This window comes from Nuphar pumila, chromosome 11 (genome assembly GCF_984573655.1).
Source record: "Nuphar pumila chromosome 11, dmNupPumi1.hap1.1, whole genome shotgun sequence".
In the NCBI taxonomy this organism is placed as follows: Eukaryota; Viridiplantae; Streptophyta; class Magnoliopsida; order Nymphaeales; family Nymphaeaceae; genus Nuphar; species Nuphar pumila.
This window is the reverse complement of record NC_143259.1, coordinates 85148443-85163508: the sequence shown is the minus strand read 5'-3', so window position 1 is coordinate 85163508 and position 15066 is coordinate 85148443. Positions and strand designations below refer to the sequence as shown.

The following is a 15066-nucleotide window of genomic DNA, read 5'->3' as shown; positions in this document are numbered from 1 at the left end:
TAAGTGTGTACAAAATCAACTATAAAACAAATAAAAGTATAGAAAGTGTAAAATGAGACTTGTTGTGGAAGGATATAATTAACAAGTAACAACAAGAGCTAAATTATGAACAAACATTCAGTCCTATGGTTAAGATTGTTATAGTTCTTTCACCAGTATTATCACATGGTTGGACATTACCTATGTCACCTGACTCGTCTAGGCACCCACCACACGGGTCGATGCAACACAATGCAGGTGTGGTCAACAGCATCTTGGGTGTGCAGACCAAGTTCAGTTCTGTCCATATTTAATATATATATATATATATGTATATATATAAGAAGGGAGGAGGGTTTTGAAGGGTTAGGGCTCTTGGTCCCCAACCCCCACAACATGCCTCTGCTCTTGGTTTTCCAGTGTCCCTGTCTCTCCTGTGGCTCACCAGGTATACTCTCTCTCTCTCTCTCTCTCTCTCTCTCTCTCTCTCTCTCTCTCTCTCTCTCTCTCTCTCTCTCTCTCTCTCTCCTGTCTTGAATGACACCTGTAGGGGTACGTGTCATCCAAGACCCGGTCACCATGAGCCAGGTTGTCCTTGTCCGAAACTGACTCAGGTTCAAATCGGGCCTGGGCCTAAATTGACCTGGACAGTTTAGGCTCAAGTCTGTTCAACCAGGTCTTGTTCAGACCTACGTCAAAGCAGCCCAGGTCGGGTTGACTCAGACCTGGATTTGTTTTCACTCTTCACCAAGGTCTGAATCAGGCCTGAGTCAAAGCAAACCCAGGTCTGAATCCCTGGGTCAAGATAGATCTAGGTTTGGGTCAAATTTGGCTTGGGTTCTCTTTGATCAAGGCCTGGATTGAACCTGGTCAAAGCAGATTCAGGTTTGACTAAGCCAATCACACACACACTCGCACTCTAGTTTTTTTAATGTGACGTGTTGCCACATACACACCCACACCTATGTGACACAAACATTACATTAATTGCATGTAAAGAATATCTTTTTACATGTACAATAGAAAGAAATACAGACAAAGCACCCAGCAGGATTCAATGAGGCAGATCCTAGTAAACATGTTCAAATTAAGAACAATTTATACGCTGTAGCAAGCATCTCACACTTGATTTCCAAGTTTTCATCAAGCTCTTAAGGAGGAGAGATTTCCAAATGCAATAATTCATCAATCCTTACTGGTATATCAAGGAGTAAAGGGTGTGGTTATCATACTGCAAGAAGGTCTGCATCTCATTGATGAAAGAAATTGTGATTGTGCTATTTTCTTGGCACTGAGGTAGATAGAACTAAAAATCAAGGTTGTAAGTAGCATATTGTAACCCATATCGGTCAGGCCCAAAGTAAGATATGTATCGTATCGTAGCATATTGTAAAAAATCGTAAGTTTCGCTAAAAAAAAACAAAAAATTCATAGAATACAAGAACATAATATATTTATGTGATAAGATTAACTAAACATAGATGTCTTTAAACATTTAATAACACGCATTTGGTTGTGTAGCCTGTTAAATAATATGTAACATCCTAAGCTAACTAGGAATTGTTTTTTTCTTTTTAGTTTAGTTAGAATAGGATTTTTCTTCTTTTTATTTTGTACTTTTTTAGCCTTTTTGACTAGTCAATATTTGACTTAGTCAAAAAGTAAAAGTCATTGGACTCCCAATAACTCTCTCTTCTACCCTCTCTCAATGTAATATAAATATGGGGCTTTGCCCCCTTACAATGTAAGCTTCTCTCAAGGGTGATTCCCATTCAATAATACATTTTTTTCTTTCTTATTGTTGTATACCGTTTTTTGGGTATGTTGTATGAACCTTTGTGGTTCTTGTGAATGATCTTTCTCAACACTTTGGTTGGAGCTATTTGAAGTTTTGATTGATGATGATCCAAGAACTCATCTTCTTACATAGTATCAGAGCTTAATGATCAAGCTAAGTTTATTTTCGGTGCATCAAAAAATGTGTCATTCAAAGTTTGAAAAAAAAATGAAGTTCTTTTCAAGTGTATGTGAAATTGTGATCGTGTAAAAAGCTTAGAGGAACACTCGTACTCATTATCGGTGGTGGAGTACTCATTATCCTCTCTTTCATCTCTTCTCTTCTTCTTCTTTATTCTTCTTCTTTCTTCCTTTTTCTTTATTTTTCTTCTCAAGCCTTATAAAATGGATGACAATGACAATGTCACCATTAAACCTATTAAGCTCAATGACTCTAGCTATCTTATATAGGCTTCAATTATGAAGTACCTTTTATGAAGAAAGGGGTTGTGGGGATTAGTTGATGTAAAACCCTCGTTTTTTCGAAAAAAAAGGTTTGGAGCCGGGTCCGACCCGGACCTGTTAGGGTTAAAGCACGGAGGGGCAAGGGTTCTTTTAAACCCTCTTCTCCTCCCGTGTGCCGCACTCCCCCTTACGAAAAAAAAAAAGGGGAAACCCTTTGAGGGTTTCCCGAAATGCATCCCCCCCCCCCCCCGTGTTTGAAAAACACGCAAGGGGAGAGGAGGCCCTCACCTCACAGCCCCTCTCCTCCTCCTTCGCTTTCTCTCTCGTCCCCCTTTGCTGCATGTCCGACGAGCCCCTACGCGTGAGCCTTCCCCCACAGCCGGCGGCGGCGGCGATCTAGCAGGTAAGCATCATGCTCTCTCTCTCTCTCTCTCTCTCTCTCTCTCTCTCTCTCTCTCTCTCTCTCCGTACGACGTGGCCGACGACAGTGCCGCCTCCCTCTCCTTCTCGCTCTTCCTCTCAAACCCTTGCTCGGCAGCGGAGCAACCGAAGCCAACGGACTCGCCTCTCGCAACAGCAGCCTCCCTCTCGCTGGAAAAAGGGAAGCACAACTCATTGGAGACTTCAATGGCTGGAATGGGTCACACCACCAAATGGAAAAAAACGAATTTGGTGTTTGGACTATCAAAATACCAAACTCAGATGGCAATCCAACAATTCCTCATAATTCAAAAGTGAAGTTCTGTTTTAAGTGTGCCAATGGAGCATGGCGTGATCGAATCCCAGCCTGGATAAAATATGCAACAGTTGATCCCACAAGATTTGCAGCTGCATATGATGGAGTATATTGAGATCCACCCCCCTTCGGAGAGGTATCAGTTCAAATATGCTCGACCAGCAAAGCCTTTGGCACCACGCATATATGAAGCCCATGTAGGAATGAGTAGCTCAGACCCACACATCAGCTCATACAGAGAGTTTGCGGACAATGTCCTGCCGCGTATTAAGTCAAATAACTACAATGTTGTCCAGTTAATGGCTGTCATGGAACATTCATATTATGCATCTTTTGGGTATCATGTTACAAACTTCTTTGCTGTTAGCAGTAGATCAGGAACACCCGAGGATCTTAAATATTTGATTGATAAAGCTCATGGTTTAGGCTTGCAAGTATTAATGGATATTGTTCACAGCCATGCGAGTACAAATGTGACAGATGGCCTTAATGGTTATGATGTGGGCCAGAGTACACAAGAATCCTACTTTCATACTGGTGAAAGAGGTTATCATAAAGTTGTGGGACTGTCGTTTATTTAACTATGCAAACTGGGAAGTCCTGTGTTTTCTTCTTTCTAACTTGAGATGGTGGCTTGAGGAGTTTCAATTTGATGGGTTCCGTTTTGATGGGGTTACGTCCATGTTGTATCATCATCATGGCGTTAACATGGTATTTTGAGGAAACTATAATGAATATTTCAGTGACGCTACTGATGTGGATGCCATTGTATATCTTATGCTAGCCAATTCTCTTATCCATAATCTCCATCCTGATGCCATTTTGATTGCTGAGGATGTCTCTGGTATGCCCACACTGGGTTGAGCTATTTCTGAAGGTGGAATTGGTTTTGATTATCGGGTGGCCATGGCAATCCCTGACAAGTGGATTGATTATCTAAAGAATAAAAGGGATGAACTACGGTCTGTAAAGGAGATTGTCTTGTGCCTGACAAACAGGAAATACACTGAGGCATGTGTTTCATATGCTGAGACTCATGACCAGACAATTGTTGGTGATAAGACACTCGTGTTTCTACTAATGGGCGAGGAAATGTACACTGGAATGTCTTGCTTAGGGCATGTCTCTCCTATTTTTGATCGTGGGATTTCGCTTCACAAGATGATTCATTTCATAACAATGGCATTAGGAGGCGAGGGCTATCTTAATTTCATGGGTAGTGAGACTGCACGACAGGTCCCGCTCATTCTCCAACAGCCCTTGCTCCACCATCATCCTTCTCTATTTTTCGATTTTGATCAAAGGTACGGGTCTTCTCTTTTGAATATGAGTGAGAAATCGAATGCCGGTTCGATTCTATGCAAGATTTAGACGTAAAATCTATGAAAAAATGAGTAGATCCATATGTCTACTCTATAATACATGAGAGGATCCATAGATCCTCTCCCATGGGTTCATTTTCGATTTCCTTCACCCCTTTTTACAATAAATTTCTATGTATGTTTCTTTTATGTCAAAACAGAATTTATTTCATGATAGAATAGCTTGTGATTGTGGTTGTGTTATGGTATTACCAATTCCCATAGATGTGCCTTTGACTCCTTTCATTCTTACGAAAATAAAATTATGTACATGCTTAGTTTTATGCAAAAACAGAGTTTATGTTATGATAAAGATAGCGGGTTATGTGTTGGCATCATGATAAAATCGATCCCCATGGATCGGTTCTTGATTCTCTTTATCTTTTCAATAAAATTGTATATGTAGACATGCATATATTCGTCTAGATGTAATATGCACATGTTAAATGCATGAATTCATCTAAGTATAATATGCAAACATGCAAGTGGAATGCATATGTTACCTATAAGTCTTGTGGGAATTGTGTGTATACCGGTACATGTATATTAGTGTTAATCATGCCTAATGCCTACACTTGAAGTCACGTATGCAGTGAATACAGGGCTCCTTAAATCTGAATATGCATGCGTACTACAAGTTTGATAGCATGAATTTGTTTGCTAATAAAATATATATATATACATATATCATTTGTATTGTATGCTGCCCGTTGTAGATTCCAGATTTTTACGTGCTTATGATTAACATGTTTTGCGTGATCAATATTCTAAGGCAATGTTACTACATGGGCATTTTGTGAATATGTACCAATCTGAATTGTTGGGTCATGATGCATATATGTAGTTACAAAAGTAATCACATGTGTAAAAAGACTTATGAATGAAGGCTTGCATGTGATGTGAGTATGTGAATTAAAAACATGCATTTCATATGACTGAATGCAAGGTTTTAAAACCCGTGACTCGGAACTCGACTCGTTCTTTATTGACTCGTGACTCGGCGGGTCAACTCGGTGACTCGGACCGGGTTAACTTTTAATTTGTCTGAAACCATGTTTTTGAGTAAACATAGTCTCCAAACGTCTGTAAGAATATAAAAACAACTGCAAAGAGCTATAGAGGTTTGCTTGAATAATTGAATTTGATATCTATACAAGCACTTTGACTAATTCATGACTTGAATTAGAGAATTTGGTCACCATGACTTCAGTCTGCTACTACCTAAGGTTCCTAAAATGGCCAATCATATATGCTAGCTTGTTTTAAAAGTTTTAATTCCCTCTCTAACAAATCCATAAATGTAAAACAGGGATATATGTGCATATTGAAAGTTTACAGAATGCCCAATATCAACATAAATAAGCAATTTTCTCATGTATAAAACTATGCAGGAAATATATTAATAGCACAACTATAAAAAGACTACTAATATTTGAATATGTACAATGTTTGTTCACATAACAAATGGATGATGAAACCTAAATGTGACTTCCCATAGGCACAGTTGACCCGCCATATATAGTGAGAATCATTTCTTTAAAATATTTTGCTAGAATAAGTTGATAAGATAGGGTGAACAGTAGTACATAGAATCATTTCTTTATTCTATGGATTTAAATGATTTTTTATCTTTAAATGATTTTTATTTTTTTTTATACAAAATTTGGGGGTAACCCTTGTTAAAATATATGTACTTATATATTTCGAAACTGTAATTTGAAACTCAAAAAACAAATTTCAAACATCCCAAAACTCGCCCGAGTCAGGCCGAGTCAAGCCCGAGTTTTGGCAAACCGAGGTTGTCTTGCTGGGTTGACTCGCTGGAGGGGCGAGCCGAGCCGAGTCAGCCGAGTCTACAAGTTGACTCGGCGAGTTTTAAAACACTGACTGAATGCATTAAATAAAAACATGCACTTGATATAGTTGCACACGAATTAAGTAAATACATGCTAATGAATATTTTTGTTTGCATATATGGATGTGCATTTAGAAAGCATGTGGTTTATTTCCTATATGACATGTTGGATACGAATGCATGTCTGTTAACATGTTATGACAAAGTTTGTTTTGGTACAAGTGCATACATGATATGAATGTGTGCTGCCCTGAAATTCAATTTCTAGCCCCGAGTTATGTTCATGTGTGTGGATGTTAACATATGTTATGAATTAATAGTTTCATGTGCCTATATTTATGTGACATGTTTAATTATCATGCATTTATGGATTGGTTTCAAGTGCATATGCATACAGGAAATCGATGTGTGTTTATCATGTACAATCCTGCATAAATGTTCTCATGTACTTATGAATCATGAATGAATGCATGTGTTAAGTGATTTCATGAAAGCAATTTAACATGGATGGTGAACACATGTATATGATTGTGGTAGCTCATGCACATTGTTAAATTGGTATGAATGAATGTGCATTTGGAATCATATCGATATACTTGCATAAATTCCATATTGTTATGATTTTTGCATATGATGCATCGATGTTCGAAATGAATCATTATGGGTCTGGTGGGCCTCGAGCGTTGATTTGCTCTTTCTTTATATATTTTAAATGCATCGCAAAAATTACATTTATTTTGATTGCACTATATTGCACTGTTCTATGTGTTTCCACGGGCGGGAGTCCCGTGATGGTTCTCGCAGGGGTAGATATGAGATTTTGCCCTTATTTTTGCATGTTGAATTGCAAAACTTAATAATTGGTATTTAAATAAAAGATAATAAAAAAGAAATAGTGTAATGTATAAACTGAGATCTCCCATCGGAAGAATGGGCATCTTAGAGGTTCGGTTTTGGGGAACCACGAGGATACAAAAACTCTGTGTGCTTTACTTTGACCCCTGAACCCGATATTGAAATTATTTCTCCTAGCCATGGTTTTAGGGAGAGTCTGCAACTTTACCTAGAGGTGGTGTGTTTGACATAGATGTTATTTTGGTATACCAAGGAAGTGGCACTTGTAGGCGTGGAGTGTCTGTAGTGTCCCGACATTAGATGTGGAGGTCTAATGTTCCGAAGGTGATTCGGTCGAGGGCTAAGTTTGGAACCCAGTAATAAAATACAACTTGTGTGCTAAGCTACCCTGAGAACCTAACTTGACCTCGAAGAAATTGTACTTGCTTGGTGTATCCGCAGACAACGGTAATCAAACAGAGAAACTTAAATTGTATCATTTAATAGGGCATGCATACAGAAAGGAAAACTTTAACGAAAGACAAGAAAGTATTCGTGCATTGCACATAAATCATGCATATTCCTGCTATGCATTAGATCATTCATATTTTACATGTTCCCTTAATTGCTACATGTTGGTGGATGCATGATGTTTAATTTCTAATGCACGTTAAATGCCCTACTTTCTTAAATTGAAATTTCTGTTGTTGATTAATGTTTTTGCATGCTTAATAAATGTTGCATGAATGCTTAATTGAATTATGTAATTGTCATAATTGCATTCCTCTAAATTATTGTATGAAATGTATTTGTGTTCTTTATGCTTATTTATTTTCATTGGAAGGATATGTACAGAGAATTCGTCGAATTTCTGACCCCCTATTTCTATGATTTTTCACAGCCGCAGGGAATCAGTGAAGCGACCGGCTTCTGGGAGAGTCACGGATGTCACGCACTTACTAGACTGATCACAGATGGACAGTGTGGCTCTACTTTTATCTCCTTTTTGTTTCATTTAGTTGATATTGCACTCTGAATATTTTTCTTTATACACTTGTCTCGAGACTTGCTACTCATTATTTTAATAAAAGGTTTGGTTTGGTATGGATGATAATTGTAAGCTCTATTATGGTTGATCTTTATCCAATTGGGAGTGGAACTGTAAAGGCCCCGGGTTTCTGGGAAGATTTCCGCAATGGTTTAAAAAAAAACGCATTTTCAAGGGGTATGAGTTGGGGTCGTTACTGTTGATGGAACCGATTTAGAACCTAAGTTGATCCTTACAAAGGTAGAAGGTGAGAAAGAAATACCTCTTATAAAGGTTAAGAAAAACAAAGTCATTACCACTTACAAAAAAAAGTTGAAGGAACAGAAAATGAGACATGCCAAGATTATGTCTTGGCTCATAAGTAGTGTCGATATCAAAAAATATCCAAGTCTTGCAAAATTTGAGCATGCAAACGATCATTGGATTATCTTAAGAAAATGTATTCTCTTAAAAACATTGCACATGTGTACAACTTACAAGACAAAGTTTGAAATACAATTCAAGGGGACAAGAGCATTAGAGAGTACTATAATAAAACAACAACAACTACGCCTTCATCCCAAAACAATTGGGGTCAGCGATATGAACCAAAAAAGAAATTCATTTTGGGTCTTCCACATGAATCCTTTTCCTCCAATCATTTCTATCCAATGCCATGTCCTCGATGAGGTTCAAAGCATTCATATCCTTTCCTATTATCTCCATCCAAGTCTTCCTAGGCCTACCCCGACCTCTTTTAACTAATATATTTTCCCATTTCTCCAACCTTTTAACTTGATCATCATTAGGCCTTCGCTGAATATGTCCAAACCACCGTAAACGATTCTCTCGCATCTTATTTTCAATGGGTGCAACACCTACCTTCTTACGTATCTCCTCGTTCCGAATCTTATCTTTTATTGTATTTCCACACATCCATCTAAGCATCCACATCTCAGCTACACTCATTTTTTGAATATGATGTCTCTTGGCAGCCCAACATTCCGTACCATATAGTAAAGCGGGTCTAATAGTCGTCCTATAAAACTTTCCCTTCAATCGCAATGGCATTCTACGATCTCACAATACTCTAGTTGCACTTTTCCATTTCATCCACCCAACCTTTATCCTATGATTTACATCTCCATCAATTTTTTCATACTTTTGAATGATAGATCCCAAATATTTGAAACAATCATCCACCGATATTTCTTGCTCACCAAGCTTCACTACACTCCCATCACTACTTCGTTGCTTACTAAACCGACATTCCATGTATTCTGTCTTACTCTTACTCAACTTAAAACCTCTTGCTTCCAATGTATGTCTCCATAATTCTAACTTAGCATTAACCCTAGCTTTAGACTCATCAATCAAAACAATATCATCAGCAAACAACATACACCACGACACATTTTCTTGAATTGATCTCGTAAGCTCATCCATCACTATCGCAAATAGGAAAGGGCTTAAAGCAGATCCTTGATGTAACCCAATCGTTATCGAAAAATTGGTTGTCACCCCTCCACAAGTTCGGACATTGGTTACTACTCCTTCATACATATCCTTAATTATACTAATGTACTTGAGAGAAACACCTTTCTTCATCATTGTCCACCAGAGAACATCCCTAGGTACTCTATCGTATGTCTTCTCCAAAACAATAAAAACCATATGCAAATCTTTGTTCCTCTCTCTATATCTTTCAATAAGTTGTCTAAGAAGATGTATAGCTTTCATAGTTGATCTTCCAGGCATAAAACCAAATTGATTCTCCGATATCATGACAACCTTCCTCAACCTAGACTGAATCACCCTCTCCCAAAGTTTCATAGTATGACTCATGAGTTTTATACCACGATAGTTTGTGCAATCTTGTATATCACTCTTATTCTTATATAAAGGCACCAAAGTACTCTTCCTCCACTCATTAGGCATCTTATTTGTCCGCCAAATCTTGTTAAAAAGATTTGTCAACCATTCTAAACTTTTCTCTCCCAAGCATTTCCAAGCCTCGATAGGTATACCATCTGGGCCAACTGCCCTTCTTGATTTCATTTTCTTCAAAGCCTCTGCAATTTCATTCTTTTGAATCTTGCGCATGAAGTCACGATTTATCTCATAAAAAGGAATGGAGAAGTCTCCAAGATCTTGAGCATGACTATCATTAAATAGCTTATCAAAATAATCTTTCCATCTCTCCTTAATCTCCTCATCTTTGACTAAAACCCTTTGTGTTTCATCTTTGATACATCTAACCATACCCAAATCCCTCGATTTCCTATCTCTCATCTTTGCAAGCCTATAAATATCCTTCTCGCCTTCTTTGGTATCCAACTTGTCATAAACCTCCTTATATACCTTAGCCCTCGCGTTTCGAACTACTTTCTTAGCTTTCTTCTTTGCTATCATATACTTCTCCAAATTCTCATTATCACGACTCTTACTTAGATTTCTATAACACTCTCTTTTTACCTTAATAGCTAATTTGACATCCTCGTTCCACCATGATGTATCATTACCTAGTGGTGCACCGCCTTTAGACTCACCCAATACCTCCTTAGCCACTTTTCTCATGTCACCCACTATCTTATTCAACATTGATTCTGAATCCTCCTCGAGACACCAATCAGCTTCCTTAACTACCTGCTCTACAAACATTCCTTGTTTAGCTCCTTTCAGTGCCCACCACTTAATTCTAGAGAGTACTATAATAGCTTGTCAGAATTATAAGAAGAGTTGTCTCTCCTTGAACCAAAGTGGCATTGTCCACAAGACATAGAACTCTGTCAAAATCAAATAAATGTGGAGTATTTCTTCAAATTTATTAGTGATTAAGATTGAAATTTGAATCAACCAAATATGTTCTTCATCGAGAAAATGTTCCTTTAATAGAAGACACAATAGAAGAATTAAACATGGAAGAGAATAGCCTTAAGAAGAGAATCTCCAAGTGTGATGATGACTCGGTTCTAACCATATCTAGACTAGGAAATCATGTTCGTACATACAAACTCCCACGCTATGGGAGGACAAATGATGAGAAACAAGAAAATGAATTTGAAAAAAGGAAAGTCATTTGTTACTATTGCCGAGACCTGGGACATGTGAAAACTTATTTTCCAAAATTGAAGAAACCGTATGAAAAGAAGGTTGCCTCTGTCGGACCTCCACAAGAATCAAGTGAATCATCCATTAGAAGCATGTCCTTAACACAATTACTGGAGGCACTTCAACTACTACTCAAAGGAGCATCTTCATCCACTGGTTGGCATCTCTGATCCCGATAAATCTTTTTGGCTTCTTAACTCAAGTGTCTCTTTTCATATGCGGTCAAACATTGATATGTTATCCGAATGTCATAACTCAAATAGATCAAATATTTTTACCACTGATAGAACAGCTCTTGAAATAAAAGGAATAGAAAATTTCAAAAATATTTCTCAAAATTCAAAAAGATTTTGTATTCCACAAATTAGATATATTCTTAAACTTAACCTAAATCTTTTATCTGTCTCTCAATTATTTGACCATTGATGTAATATTTTCTTCTCCTCTCGTGGTTGTCGAGTGCAGGATCATCAATCAGGGAAGCTGATTTAAGAAGGCCATAGAGAATGAGGCTTATACTACATGGATTTTTTGGAAATACCCAAAAATACATTATGTTGTAATATTCAGAAAATAAATTTTGATCTATGGCACAAGAGACTTGGCCATCCTAGTGTATCAAAGATCCAGTTTTTTTTAAAGATGAAAAAATTTTGTAATTTTGAAACATTTACATGTGAAAAATATATTCTTAGAAAAATGAAGAGATTACCTTTTCAAGAAAGAACCTTTGTCTCTTCTCGACCACATGAGTTAGTAGATTCAAACGTGTGGGGATCCGCACCTATTATTATATCATAAGGTGATTTTATGTATTATATAATTTTCGTAAATGATTTTACAAGATATACTTGGATCTATTTTCTTAAGCATAAATCAAAAGTTTTCTCACATTTTCAAATATTTTATAATCTAGTCAAAAATCAATTTAAGAATGATATTTCAATCTTTCGCACTGATTCAGGAGAAAGTTTTTATCAAAAGAATTCAAAGATTATTTGAATCTATATGGTATTACACATCAAAGATCATGTCCCTATACTCCTCAACAAAATTGTTTAGCAGAAAAAAAGCATAGCATATTATAGAAACAACAAGAACTTTACTCATTACACATCACGTACCAAAGACTTTAGACTTTTTAAGCCGAAGTCACTCTAACTGCAGTTTATCTTATTAATAGAATGTCATCCTCTTCATTAAACAATATATCTCCAGCTGAAAACCTTTTCAAGCAAATTCAAAATGACAAACTCTCTCCTCGTGCTATTCCTTGTGTTTTTTAGGATATGCAAATCACCAAAAAGGCTATAGATGTTTTGCCCTTAAACTAAAAAGTTACATGTATCAAGGAATATATCCTTCTTAGAAAAGGAAAGTTTTTTAGAGTGAGAACTCTAAGGAAATAGATGAGTATTCTTTTTTGTTGGACTTAGTTCCAAAGATTGATGAAGGTGATATTGATGAAAGTCAAGAAGATCAAAATGACATGACAAGTATAGAATCATTTAGTGATCATCAATATTGTATTCAATATTCTAGGCAGGGTAATTTAGAAAAACTATGTACTCTCTAAAAATATACTAAAGAACAGGAACAAATATCAACTAGAAAGTCATCTAGAGTGTCAAAAGTTCCCAAAAAAATTGTGTCCTATGAGTCTTTTTCACTGAAGTATCAAGCCTACATTGCCTTAATATAGTCCTACGTAGAACCTTCTAACTATGTTGCAGCAAAGAAACAGTATGAATGGGTCGAAGCAATGACAGCGAAATTAAAAGCCTTAGAAAAGGTGAATACCTGGACTATTTAAGATATTCCACCAGGCAAAAAGCCTATAAGCTATCCATGGATGTATAAAGTTAAAACCAAGAGTGACGGCACTCTTGAGATATTTAAAGTCTGATTAATTGCCAAAGGCTATTCCCAAGAGTATAGAATAGACTATGAAGAGACTTTTGCCCCAGTCGCTAGAATGACCACAGTTAGGATCTTAATAGCTCTTGCCTCAGTAAAGAAATGGCATATATATCAAATGAATGTCAAGAATGCATTTCTCAATAGAAGCCTAGCCGAAGACATGTATATGGAACCACACCAATATTCTCAAAGGAAAAGCTCTTCGTTTAAATAAGGCTTTGTATGGGCTTAAGAAAGCCCCAAAAGCTTGGTATGATAAATTTAGTCAAGTTATGCTTGATTTTGGTTTTCAATATTGTTTTACTAACACAGCTTTGTTCGTTAAGAATTCTGATGCAGGTATTATTATTATTCTCCTCTACGTAGACGACATGATCATCTCTAAAAGTGATAAACAGGGAGTTGACAACATTAAAAAATTTCTCAAAACACACTTTGAAATGAGTGATTTGGGTTTTTTAAAATTCTTTCTTGGCAAAGAAGTTGCTTATTCTTCTAGAAGCTATTTGCTAACTCAATCTAAATTTGCTCCAGATATTGTTGACAGGTCTAGTATCTCAGATGAAAGACAGATCAAAGTGAAGATTGATGATGGAAAATCGCTTGAAAATCCAATACCTTACAGACAACTTGTTGGAGCATTGTCTTATTTCTCCATTGCAAGACCTGACATTACGCATGTAGTTCACAGAAGTCAATTTCAGCATGCTTCTACCACTGTTCATATGGGAGATGTTTTACGTATTATTAGCTATATTAAAACTTTCATTTTTCGAGGACATTTATTGTTTGCTTCTTCCTCCTTAGATTTAACTGTTTATATTGATACAAACTCGGAAGGCGATACCAATGATCGACACTCAACTACTGGTTTTTGTGTATTTTTAGGTGAATCATTGAATTTTTGGAGGTGCAAAAAGCAACAAAAAGTCTCTCTCTCGTCAACTGAAGTCGAGTACAGAGCTATGGCTACAACCACTATGAAAGTACTTTGGCTAAGGCGCTTGCTTCATGACATGGGTGTTGAGAGTACAGAAGCATCACGACTATATTGTGGCAACAAAAGTTGTATTTACATTGCTAGCAACCAGACATTCCACGAAAGAACCAAGCATATCGTAATGGATTGTCACTATGTATGAGAAGAATTTCTACATGGCACCATTGATCTTCCTTATGTTTTTTCAGAATATCAACTGGCAGATTTCTTTACGAAACCTTAGATGTTCCTCGATTTCACTCTCTTGGACAAACTTTTGGTTATTCAATCGTATCGAGAGAGAGTGTGTTAATAATATGTAACATCCTAGGCTAACTAGGAATTGTTTCTTTCTTTTTAATTTAGTTAGAATAGGATTTTTCTTCTTTTTATTTTGTACTTTTTTAGCCTTTTTGAGTAGTCAATATTTGACTTAGTCAAAAAGTAAAAGAGTCGTTGGACGTTAAAGTCGTTGGGAGCCTAACGACTCTCTCTTCTACCCTCTCGCAATGTAATATAAATATGGGGATTTGCCCCTTTACAATATAAGCTTTTCTCAAGGGCGATTCCCATTCAATAATATATTTTTTTTCTTTCTTATTGTTGTATACCCTATGACAGCCAGCATAAAAACTTAGTCATACCCTATGAATATGAACCAATATGAGAATTTCGTTGGGGCGTTCCCTACTCAGCGACGCGTTGTACTCTATAGGCCCGGAGGCAGTGATAAATGGGCAAGGGTTGCTAGGTCGTCGCCCGGAAGCGACGCGTCACACCGGCGCCCGGGTGTGGTGTCAAATAGGCAAGGGTTCCCTCACTTTGTTGGACGGGTGGGGGTAAAGAAGTTAGTCCAAGACCATAAAATTAGGTTAGCCACTTGGAACATAGGATCTTTAACTGGTAAGTTGGTAAAGTTAGTAGATGTCATGTGTAGGAGAAAGATTGATATTTTATGTTTACAAGAGACCAAATGGGTAGGTGAGAAAGCAAAAGTGATAGAACCTTGGGGATATAAGATTT

General features: G+C 37.1%; 1 protein-coding gene and 1 pseudogene across 7 annotated transcripts in view; one reads left to right on the top strand and one right to left on the bottom strand.

Moving 5' to 3' along the window:
* Positions 1–15066, bottom strand: part of LOC149822457 (5'-AMP-activated protein kinase-like protein) — a 121308-nt gene that overhangs the window by 89512 nt on the left and 16730 nt on the right. The window lies entirely within an intron of this gene.
* Positions 1701–4327, top strand: LOC149822458 (1,4-alpha-glucan-branching enzyme pseudogene; annotated as a pseudogene).